This window comes from Sparus aurata, unplaced genomic scaffold, assembly GCF_900880675.1.
Source record: "Sparus aurata unplaced genomic scaffold, fSpaAur1.1, whole genome shotgun sequence".
NCBI lineage: Eukaryota > Metazoa > Chordata > Actinopteri > Spariformes > Sparidae > Sparus > Sparus aurata.
Window position 1 is genome coordinate 51,169 of NW_022045133.1, and position 12,392 is coordinate 63,560.

At 38.8% G+C, this 12,392-nt stretch overlaps 1 long non-coding RNA gene across 1 annotated transcript; it reads left to right on the forward strand.

Moving 5' to 3' along the window:
* The first annotated feature begins 6,382 nt into the window (after nt 1-6,382).
* LOC115577925 (uncharacterized) lies at nt 6,383-9,418 on the forward strand. The gene is made up of 2 exons (XR_003983304.1): nt 6,383-7,746; nt 7,933-9,418. It is a non-coding gene; the product is annotated as an uncharacterized LOC115577925 (long non-coding RNA).
* The last annotated feature ends 2,974 nt before the right edge of the window (nt 9,419-12,392 follow it).

A 12,392-nucleotide genomic window follows, 5' to 3' on the forward strand; every position in this document is an offset into this window, starting at 1 on the left:
CATGTTGCCCTGCTCCATCAACACCAAGGAGAACATCGAGAAACTGACGTTTGACTGGAAGAAAGGCGGTCTGGAGGTTTTCTTTTATCAGAACGGCAAACATTACAACAACGGAGGCCGAACAGGTCAAGATAAACAGTTCCAAGGACGCGTTTTTCATTTTGAGGATGAACTGAAACACGGCAACGCCTCCATAAAAATCAGCAGAACACAGCTGACTGACAGCGGAAACTACGCCTGCACTTTCCCCCCCAACAGAAGTCCATCCAGCGTCACTCTTCATGTCGGTGAGTATTTTATCAAACAGTTCTGACGACTGATGGACTGTTAAAGTTCTTACATTTCATCATTTGAAGTGTTTGTGTAACATTTCTTTCTCAAACTGTCTCCAGACTTCCTGTTAATGTCAACAATAAATTATTAAATAACATAATGAGCACACTTTTATTTGTTTGTGTTTATTCTGACTGATGTAATGATTTGTAATTTAATGTTTCGTTGGTGTTTATTACTTATTTACTGATCATAATGTTGAATTTTATAATTATATTTAAATCAATACTGGAGAGACAACTGAAGATATTATTTCCACAACTATCAGATAAATTAATATTGTGTAGATATTAATATTAATGAATGATCCTCTGGTACGAGCTGCAGGTCTTCTGGTTATATTCCTGCTTTAACTCACTTCATCATGTGACTTTTTGTGGCTGCAGCGATCAAAGTTCCTCACAGAGACGAACAGTTTCATCTCAGATTAACTCAGAAACTCTAATTCTGTTGATGTTTCAGTTTCCCAGTATCACATGTTTTCCATGTTGGTGATATCACATCATCACTCTGATATAATTACTGTGTTCTGTTTTCCCTTTTAGCTCCTGATCCAGAGCGCTCTGTGTTAACCTCTTGAGGCTCATTTTGATCGCGTGTGTTTCTGTCCCTCAATATTTAAACATTTTAAAGTGTGTAATAGTCCAACAAGACCACGAGGAGCTGATACATGTTCACTGCATCACTGTAAAACACTCTGAGGGTTCATCAGGTGTGTTGATCTGATTTAAGACTCTGAGAGAGTTTAATTAGGAAATGATCAAACTGAAAAACTACAAACTTTCTTGTTTTATTTTTTATCAAACAATATATTAAGAAATGTAATTAATAAGTTATAATCTGGTCCATCAGGCTGAAATTCTCAGGATCTCTCCCTCAACTTGTCTAAAATGTCTGAACCAAATTGTATGTTGACAGACAGAAGAGGCTCTGAGATATTTTAGAAAGTGCAGTACAGATTATCTCCAGCAGATGTCCACAGAGCTCTCTAAAACTTCTCCAAAGTTACCAAATGATGATAATAAATCCCTTTAAGATGCTGAAAAATGTCCCTCAGTGTTAAAGTCGACGATAAAAAGATGTTGTGAGTGTTTAAATAAAGATTTACATATTTATTATCATTGAATCATGTCTCCTTAAACATATAAATAAAGTTTCTCTGTTATGTGGGTGTCCCGCTGCCACAGGAAGTCCGACAACATTCACTTCCATATATGGTCACACAGGTGATTTAATTGGCTGCTAACTCAGAGTGTTTTCACGGTGCTGACTTCCCATTGGATGAAAGCAGCTGTCAATAACACACACGTGGCGCTCACGTACAGATGCTGTCCTGTGATTGGCTGAGGGAGTTAAAAGACCGTTAGGTTCGTCACTTTAGGTCGTAGAAAGATGCTGATTGGTTGGTTTTGTTCCGGGACGTTTACTGATGTCAGAGATACTGAACATCATTGGTCAAATCTTCTGTCGATACTTTAAATTGATTAAAATGAAGTTGTTCGGAAAGTTTGACGAGCGGCGCTAAAAATAAACGAGCGACACAATCGACTTTTATTGTGGTGGTTTTCAGTTCCGCTTCCGTTTAACCGAGCTGGATTTAATGGCTGGACTTTTGTGTTTAAAACGAGCCGCTGTTCGTCTATAAATGTCTGTTTTTACACCTATAAATACAGTTTAACTGCGGCTACACAGGCTAGCTAGTAAGTAGCTAACTGTTTACTGCCGTAAAGTGAGACGCTGCTGCTGTAATGTCGTAAATCTTTATTTTAGGTTCCTGAATGTGTCGATAAAAACGAACCTGTGAGCTTTCAGATGAGGTGTAATATGTGTGTGTTGACTTCTGACGTCAACATGAAAATATGTTGTTTATGTTTTTATTATATTTTACTGTAAATATCGGGTCGCGTGCATCCTGCGCACCTTATAACATTAAAAGACAGAACACGTGAAAACATCCCAGGTGAGTGATGACGTCACTCTCCACCTGTCATTACCAGTAAATGTCTGTCATCAGCTCCACAGGCCTCAGTATCATACAACACACTAACATCTGTTGAGCTGAACCTCTGTGTGTCATTCTGCTGTGTTACACATCTGGAGACAACAACATCTGTTCAGTTTGTGTCAGTGTTAAAGATTTACACTAAAAATGCCTTCCTATTATATTTATATTGACAGTGAGTAGAAAATGTGAATATTGTGCTTTGATCATCTCAGTGACAAAAACCCATTCAGAGTTATACACACTCAATATTCCAGTTCATCAGATAACAGATAAAAACTAACAAGTCTCATTAAACAAATCTTCATGAAAGTTTAAATGATCAGATTGTGATGAAACTGTTGAGAGATGTTGTTCAGTCTCATTGTCAGTCTGCAGAATGTAGTTTGTGTTTAAACTGCATATCTGTGAAGTGTGTTGGGATACTGAGAGGTGTTTCTAATATTTTGTCCACCCTTGTTTGCAAGAATTAAACTATGAAAATATATAAGACACAGCACTTTAATCTTTCACAGGTTTAGGTGTGTATACCTTTGAAGATTCAGTCTTTTATTTTTTTAATTGTTCCTTGTTAAATTAAGCAGAAATGTACTTTATATGTGCATCTGCCATAATATGAGGCAGAATCTGCCTCATATTGGAGGAAGTAAAAATGTTCGAAATATCAAATATCATATAATTACTTCTCATGGCCGATACCAATGAGATAACCAATAATGTCACCGTTTGTGTTTTTTTAAAAAGACGTTTTTAACTTGTAGTTTATGCACAGCAGAGGGTCAAAGACTTTAAACTTGTCTTTTTCCCTCCTCTCTTAGCTCTTGTAGAAGATGTATTGCAAATTTCAATCTTGTTGTTTTCCTCTGAAATTATAAAAAACATCCTCACCTGAGACGACATGTTTGGATATTTGGCGCTGTAGTCTTCACTGTTGTCTGATAATTTATCAGGCCGTGCATCATTATTATAATGTGTTATATTATGTTCACAGGTGCAGCTCCAAAGCCGTTTGTCATAACACTTGATCAAACAAAGGACTGGTCTCTGCTGCAGTGTGAAGCTCATGGTGATCCACTTCCTACAGTAGAGTGGAAGGACAGTGATAACAACACTCTTAATGCTGATACACCTCAGATCTCAGAAAGAGGAGGTCGTTCATACATCACTGTCAAGACCACAGTGACAAAGACTGACAACTACAGCTGTGTAGCTACACAGGAGACACTCAGCCATCAGATTGCTACTGTGACTTATGTGCACTTGGCAGGTCAGTGGTATTTTAATCTTAAAAGAATTTAACTCTCTGTGTGTTTCAAAAATGATGATGAGTTCAGACTGAACACACAGGTCATCAGCTCAAAGTCTGTTGATGCTGAAAATGTTTCAAACAGAAGAAGCGTCGAGAATTAAAACAGAAAAAGTAGATAAATGTGTTCTGGATGTAAATAAGAAGAAGTTCATGTTTGTGCTGCTGAAACATTCACTGTAAAAACTCTCCAGCTGTTGAATTAACTGGAACGAAATCAACTTTTGTGTTCAGTCTGAATTCACCTTTAAGGATCATTTCCATCATGAATTATTGTCTGTATGTTGGATATGACGACGTCCAGCTGTGATGATACACGACTACAATCTGAACACAGACACTTGATTCATGTGTTCATTTAGTTGATGAATCAGAGAAACTTTGAGTCCTGAAACACATCTGAGCTCCGTCTCCTGGAGTCACACTGGAGCTGCTTCTGGTTCTGATGTCACAGGATCTTCATCACTGAATCTTTTTCTCAGTGACATAAAAGAATGATGTTGGTACCGGTCTCAGGTCCACTGAGGAGCTCAGACTGAAAGTGCTCCTGAACTCTGAGCCTCCTTTTCTGTCAAGTTTGTGGCTCCTTTCCAGTTGAGAGGCAGTTTCCACAAACGAGGCCTGTAGTGAAGCTCCACAGCTGCCTCTTCTGCCTGCTGACTGTTTCAATCCTTCACAGCGACTGTCTGTCAGTTCACACCTGGACAAGTTCAATGTACAGACATGTGCTTACTGAACAAAGATTTCTGCATCCACACACTCAAATGAATCACAGCACACAAAGTGAGTCTCACACACAGCTGAGCTGGTTGTTCAGCACATCATAACTACGAGGTGTAACTGTGGAGGAACTGATGGACCCGACTGACAGAACTGGATCAGAACACACAAACAGAATATGAGCTGCTGAGTGAGTAGAAGAGGAAACAGAAGATAATCTGACATGACGCTGATCTGAAGTGATGAGTTATGATGAGAGATAATAACAACATGAGTCATTAAACATCATCACAGGTTTTAACTCACTCTGACTAAATATTCATCAAACGTTACATTCCTGCATCCAGAAAGACAGAAACAGAACAACAGCTGCTGAACCTTCACACAGTGTTACAGCTCAGTTTAACGTCACTTTATCACTTATTTCTTGTGCGTCAGTCTGCAGCTGTTGTAGTCGTTTGATTTGATGTCTGATGGTGAATCTAAATGATAAAAACATGAAACAAAGCTGCAGTTTTTAATAAATAATAAAGGATGACGCTCTTCTTCCTGTTTGAGCTGCTGTCGAATACAACAGAAGAATTATAACAGATGTGATGATCAGTTTTCTGTTCTGGCAGCTGGAGACTGTCCATCAAATACACTCAGTGGACACTTTATTAGGTTCACCTGTACGACCTGTTAATCAGATCAGATTCAATACATCTTTATTTACACTGAGTGAATTAACGAGACAGAGAAAATTCAGTGTCACGTCCAACCAGAGGTGTAAAAAGCAGCGAGGAGCAGATTGTGTACATTCAGTTTGTATCAGAGTAACTAGTAACTATATCTGTCTGATTAATGTAGTGGAGTAAAAAGTACAATGTCACCTTTTGAAATGTAGTGAAGTAGAAGTTTAGAGTACAATTATCAGCTCAGTAATGGAGTATTTGTCCCCGCGTGTCTCTAAATGTTTGTTAATCTGAGTTGTTGTCAGAGACTCAAACAAAAAGCTTTTAAACACTTAATGTTTCATATTTTAAAACACATTATTTCTCTGACTTTAGTGTCATAAACAATATATCAGACGACAAATCTCATGTGACGTCATTTCAGGATTATATTTTAGTGAGTCGTCATCTTTTTTTTTTTTTTTTTTAAATCAACTTAAAGCTTTTTAAAGTTAAAACAGTTTGGATGGTCGACTGTATAAAATCTAGACGACGACTCCACTGGTTTCAAGAAGAAATCAAGAGACAAGTGAAGTCATTTTCTCATAAGCTTACGTACGTAAGCTTATGAGAAAATGACTTCACTTGTCTCTTGATTTCTTCCCTCAGTAAACAGTCTCCTGATGAGTTCATGCTCTCAGTCTCTAGTTTCAAGTCTTCTTCAACACAACATGATGTTCATTTAGTCAATTATTCTCCTGTTGACAGTAAAACAGACCAGAAAGCAGCTGTGTGTGTGATTTAGGGGGCGTGGCTTCCTCGTGATTAACAAGTCAGATCCAATCAGGATCTCCTCCTCAGCTCCGCCCCTCTCATCCAAATATGGTCACTTCTGGCTCCAAAGGAAACAAGATGTTTTTGACGGCTGTGACGTCAAACTGGAGGCTTCAAACCGGCAGCTTTTATTGTTATATTGTGCTTTTTTTCTGTTTGTCTTCAACACTCTTTGATCCTCATTGTAATCCAGGAGAATATTTTTAATCACGTCAACTTTCTTAATATATTTATTTATTTATATTCACAGGTGCAGCTTCTGAACCGTCTGTCACGACCCTTAAAACAGATGATGGGACGGTTCTGCAGTGTGTCGTTAAAGGAGCTTCTCCAAAACCTAAAGTGGAGTGGAAGGACAGTTCTGGAAACATCCTTCCTGTTAAAGATCTGAAGGAAACAGAAAGAGGAGACAGCTACGACATCGTCCTCCAAGCTGCTTTGACCAAGACTGATCGCTATCACTGTGTCGTCACTCAGGAAGAAATCGATCATCAGATTTATGCTGAGATTTATGCGAACATCAGCGGTGAGATTTTAATATTTCAGTGGTTTAAAATCTGTATTTTCTGTTAACTCAGGTTGTCTCTTCTTTATCTGATTCTGTCTGAACATCTGAAACAATGAAGTGTGACAAACATCCAAACACAGAATAAATCCTGCAGCAGTCCAACACTTCTTCATGACTCTGAACATAAAGGCTGTGGAGCTGCAGTTTTTACTGCACCATGTAAACTTGTAATTATAACCGTTGTGTTGCAGTGAAGGTCCAACATGACAAACAGCTTCCTCGTACTTTATTCATCAACTGCAGCAGAGTTGGTTCATCACAAGATGAGTTTGAACTTCAAATCCAGCGTTCAGTTTTGAGTTGCAGTGAAACTGAGATGAGAACAACAGATGAAGTGTAACACTGTGGTTTATAAATGTGAGCAGGAGTCTTCCTCCTCTGTCTGAGCCTGAAACCAGGAGTGAAGAAATGTTCACCACCTCCAACATTTACTCATGTTTGACTTGTGATGGAGAATCAGAGTCATGACACAGTTTGTCCACTAGAGGGCAGCATCAGGCTCATTTACACTGTTAAAAAGTCCCTCTCATTACATACAGTCACATTTTATATTCATCACATCTAAAGGATCCTTATCAGGTTTTAAAATGTTTCAGACTGAGTGAAAAATTCCGTCTTCTACTGAGACTCAACTTCAATAATCTACAGACTGTGTTGATCTGCTGCCATCAGGCCCAATAACTGTGGACCCGACCAGCACCAAGAAGCTCCCAGTGATTTGAATCTTCATGTTTGTGGACAGTAGTCAGTGGTGGAAGAAGTACTCGGATACTTTACTGAAGTGACAGAAGCAGAAACACAAAGTAAAAATACTCTGTTCCAAGTAAAAGTCCACTTGAGTCAAAGTGTCAAAGTGTCAGTAAAAGTGTTGTGAAGAAGTTTTCTATTTGATCAGATGATCCTGTGTTTTTACTGTCAGATCAAAGTGATGAATGGAACTAAGTCCATTTGTTTCTTCACTGCTGGGACCAGAACCAGAAGCAGCCTCTGAGCTGTGGAGCCCAGCAGGAGGAAACTGGACCTGAGATCAGAGCTAACATCACTGTTCCTGCTCACATTCATCCCAGTGGAGTTTTCATGTGGAACAAGTTCAGATCTCAGGAGCAGACTCACCTTTAGTGGTTCTGTGTGGGCTGTGAGGTCCAGTCTGCTGCTCATCATCTGCACTCAGGTTCTGACTCTCACATTCACTTTTCATCTGTTTCAGGGCTTTCTGCTGGAGCGATTGTTGGTTTTGTGGTTCTCAGCCTCCTTTTAGTTGCTGCTGTTGTTGCTATTGTTGTTGGTGGACTTTATATCAAACATCTCAGAAAAGAAACTCGTGATAAAGGTACGTTTAAAAATATCATATCAACATATTAATAATGAACAAACAACACAACTCATTCTTTACATGTATCTCATGTTCAGAGTCTTGACAGATGTTTTATCTTCTCAGACGTGAATCATTCTGTTGGTTTTTCCACTCGAGACATTTGAGACGTTCTTGAATATAACTGTGTTGTTCTTCCTGCAGACGAGGAGAAGAGAGAGCCTCAAACTGAACCCAACTCATCGACCTCGCTGAGAGAATCCAGCTGATCCAGAAATGTGACTCTCTCTGCATGTGCTGTGAAGTTTGCTGCTGCTGAATGTGTTGAGTTGTGACAGTGAAACATTTAAAGAAAGCAGTCAGAGTTTCAGACGATGCTGGATGACAGTGAGGACGTTTTGTCAGCTTGTTTCAGGCAGTTTAAGAGTTCAAACCTGTTTTAAAGTCAGTTTAAAGTGGAAATGAGTTTTTGGGATCAGGGTTGTGATGCAGCAACGTGGAAATGAAGGTTGTTTGCACTTTGATGCAGAAGACGGAGATTTGGACTGAGGTGCACATTACTTGGCGTTTCTTTTAAGGAGAAGATAGTTTTCAGTTGTGATCCTGTTTAGTATATTTAGTGTACAGTAGTAACACTTACCTGATACGTCAGCTCGGCTCTTGTTGTTACTTCCACCGTTGATTCACCTCCACTGACTGACCACATTAACACACCTGTCACAGTCACATTACCTGATGAGCTCGCTTCTGTCTCAGCAGTTGTTAAAGTGCTTTCATTTAGTTTCCTTCATTGTTTTATTTAACATGCACCATAATATACATTACTATCAGCCCTTCACAATAAGAGCTGGTCCACATGCAGCACAGTGACATGTACCTGTAACAGAAGAGAGCAGGTGACCTTTAATGCTGACAGAACTGATTATTAATGAATCCTTCTGTGAAGTGAGAATTAAATGAATTCTGATATTTGGTGAGATTCAGTTCCACTCTTGTGCAGCTTGAAGAGAAAAAATGATGGAGCGAACAAACTTTGACTCTGTTATTAATGTTGTTGAGGACAAAGACGAGCTCTTTCTCTCTGTTCTATGTTGCTTTTATTCTTTTATTTTTATACTCTGATGATCTGATGCGTCTCTAGCAGCTGGTCAGTTAATCACACGTCGCTGGTTGGATCCCCGGCTCCTCCCGTCCACATGTCCAAGTGTCCTTGAGCAACAGGCTGAAGCCCAAACTGCTCCTGATGGTCAGACCAGCACCTTGCATGGTAGCTGACTGCCATCAGTGAGTGAGTGAGTGAGTGAATGGATGAATGAGGGCAGCAGTGATGTATAAATGCGTCTATTTACCAAATCTTCTCAGACTGCTTGTAGAGCTTAAAGCTCCTGACTGAGCTCCACATGTGCTTTAAAACCATCAGACTTCACTGAACTGAAGCTGCTGTTAACGCTGTCAGTCACTGTGAATATAATGTGACTTTACATTTGACATTTGTGTTGTTGGCATTATTTGGGTGGAGCCTGTGTTGGTTCTTGTTTGTGTTTTAAGGTGCTCAGCAGTCTGTCAGGTCCAGTTCCACACTGATGGTTCTGTTGTTCACTGATGATGCTCTTGTCGTGTTTCAGGTCATTTCAGGCAGCGCTTCATCATTTCTGTACAAACGTTTGAATAAAACATGAAAACTGTCAAACTGTGTGTTGTGACTGTTTCTGATGTTTCTGTGTTCAAACTGGGATCAAAGAAATAAAAGTGATTTTAATTTCTGGGTGTGATTCTGAGATGATCTCTATTTTACAGACATTAAAACAGTTTGAATGAAACAATATTTCAGATACGTCAGATTTAAAACAAAGCTTCTAACAGACAGTTTACTGCACTGACAACTTCATTAATGGAGAGTAATATAAAATCTATTAATCAAAACATTTTAATCCTGACACATTTAACTGTAGAAATATGAGCTCCTAAAATCTAATAAGAATATATTTTTAACTTTTAACGGTTTCCTATTATTTTAATAACTTGTATCAGTGACCTTTTTTCATCTCTCTTTATTTCCTGTCTTCTAGACAATAAAAGTAACAAATATCTGGAGTTACTTTGAAATACTGGTCATATCAGTTATTCTTAACAGATCCTTTACGTGTTTACACTTATTTTCCTGATATACTTGAAAGATAATTAATATTAGACGACAATATTCTGTAAAATCATCCTTATTGTTTCTTAATACAGTTATGATATTTGATTCAGTGCTTTAGAAAGAGAAGTGATGAATATGGAATGATTATAAACAAGATCACTGACACCAGTTATTCACTTCAGTGCACGAGATCAACATCACAAGAATTATCTTGCAGCTACATTTCTTCACTTGCACAGTAATAATCAGACTATTCTGCTCTGGAACTGTCCAGGTGCACTCAGGACATTTTTGCAACTTTACATGAAGTAGAATGACACAACAGACTTGATGCAGTGATGTAACAGTATGGATGTTCTGTATGTCTGAATATCTGCTGCAGGTCAGACAACAAGCAGCAGCAGCAGCACATCAGTGAAACGCAGCCTGAAGCAGGTGAGTTCTGTTACTGAAATGTTACTGTGGGCTTTGTCTGTTGCTCTCGGTCAGGTGTGTGCACCTCTGTCAACATACAGTTGGACATCAATGTGAACATCTTATCCAGAGAAGACAGACGGTTTGAAAGAGGAGTAAAAGATCCACGTATGTCAAACTGTAACGATGGTCTTTGAACGGAGGAGGTGGAGTAAGACGTCACTTATCACCCTCCTACAATGCTGTACTGAGTTGTCTCACCTGGGCTCACCTGGCCTTAGTAACACACATGAAGGTCAGTTGGGTCAACGACCTACAAGTGGCCCTGGTGACTCTGTAAGGACACTCCCACACAGAGTTTAAGAGCCTGACGATGTTACACTTTGTTGTAAATAGATGAACCCTGAAGTGGACAGTGAGGCAGAAAGTAGTGAGCAATCAGCCTCTCAGTGCATCTCTGCAAGCACAACAGGAAGCAAAACACCAAAACACAAAAACCCACCACAGAACAATGACAGACTGAAGAAGCCTCTAAACGTTTTCAGGTAACTTGTCTATGATTCAGCATTTAGAGTTACTGTGACCTGGATGACTGAGAACCTTCAGCAAAAGTTAGATTTGCCTGTATTTTGTCCTATATTTAATTAAATACTGCACAAAGACGAGATATTTCAGGTTCAAACTAATAAACTATGTTGATTTCTGAGCTTCTTGTGATTCTGATGGCATCAACACGCTTCAAACTAGTTTGGGATAGTGGCAACAAAAGACTCCACAGGTGAGCAGGTTCACTGGTAACAGGTGATGGTGTGATGAAGGCTCAGTCAGTCACAGGTCAGGTTGGAGCAGGTTCAACTGTGAAACACATGACACACACATGACTGTATAAAGGATGTTAGAACATGTTCTCAGGAACACTTCATAAACTGTTGTCAGTGAACAGGTTGATTGGAAATGACTGCACTCTGGTTTTATTCAGGTTTTTACACAGTGTGACGACTCAGAGTTAGAATATTTATAGTTAAGTTGTTACTGAGAAAATGGATTTCAAGCTTCCTGTCATTCAAACTTTACGATGAGTTTGTCACGTATCATTTCCTCTTTTGAGAAGGCTGCTGTTTTCTGTTCCTGGTCAAACAGCATCTGTGGTTAACACATGATCTCAAGAGACTTTTATGTTTTGTTCCAACAGACGGAGGTTAAACCAAATGTAAATAAATTGATTGCAGTTTTCTCACTGATATATTTTAAATATTTTGCTTGTTTTCTTCACATTTGAGACACAAATTGTTAGAAATATGTTTGTATGTAAAAATAAAGTTCCATGTTAAATCTGAATGGGTCCCCTTTCACATTTAGATTTAACACTACTTTAAATGTGTTAAATCTAAATGTTCAATCTCTTTTTGTTTACATATAAACATGTATTGCTCTCGGTCAGGTGTGTGCACCTCTGTCAACTTACAGTTAAAACACCAATAAAACAGAATGCAATCATTTGCAGTTCATTTGTCCGATATTTAATTAAATACTTTATAAAGACGAGATATTTCAGGTTCAAACTAATAAACTATGTTGATTTACTAATGTTTTCTCTTTTGCTGTTGCTTTTCCTGCAGCACTTTGAGATTTGTTTAAATGTAAAGTGCATTAGAAATTAAATATATCCTGTTTTGAGAAGGCTGCTATTTCCTCGTCCCCTGCAAACGGTCGATCATGGTTTCACTGTTAGAGGATATAGAGTTACAGTGAAACGGCTGTCAAGGTAAAGTGGGTAATTTAGTAATCAGAGGGTCGCTGGTTAGAATACCGGTTCCCCCAAACTGCATGTTGAAGTGTCCTTGAGCAAGACACTGAACCACAAATCGCTCCTGATGAGCAGTTGGCACATTGCATGGCAGCTTCTGCCATCAGTGTAAGAATGTGACAGAATTTGTGAGTCACTTTGGACAGATACGTCTGCTAAATACCTTAAAATGTAAAAATGTAAATGTAAAACGTCTGTGAGAATAGAAAACGATCTATTATATTATAATTATTCTCCTGAATGCTGCTCAGTGGTTCCAACATGTTCATGCTCACCAACTGTGGGAAGCTGTGTGTTACC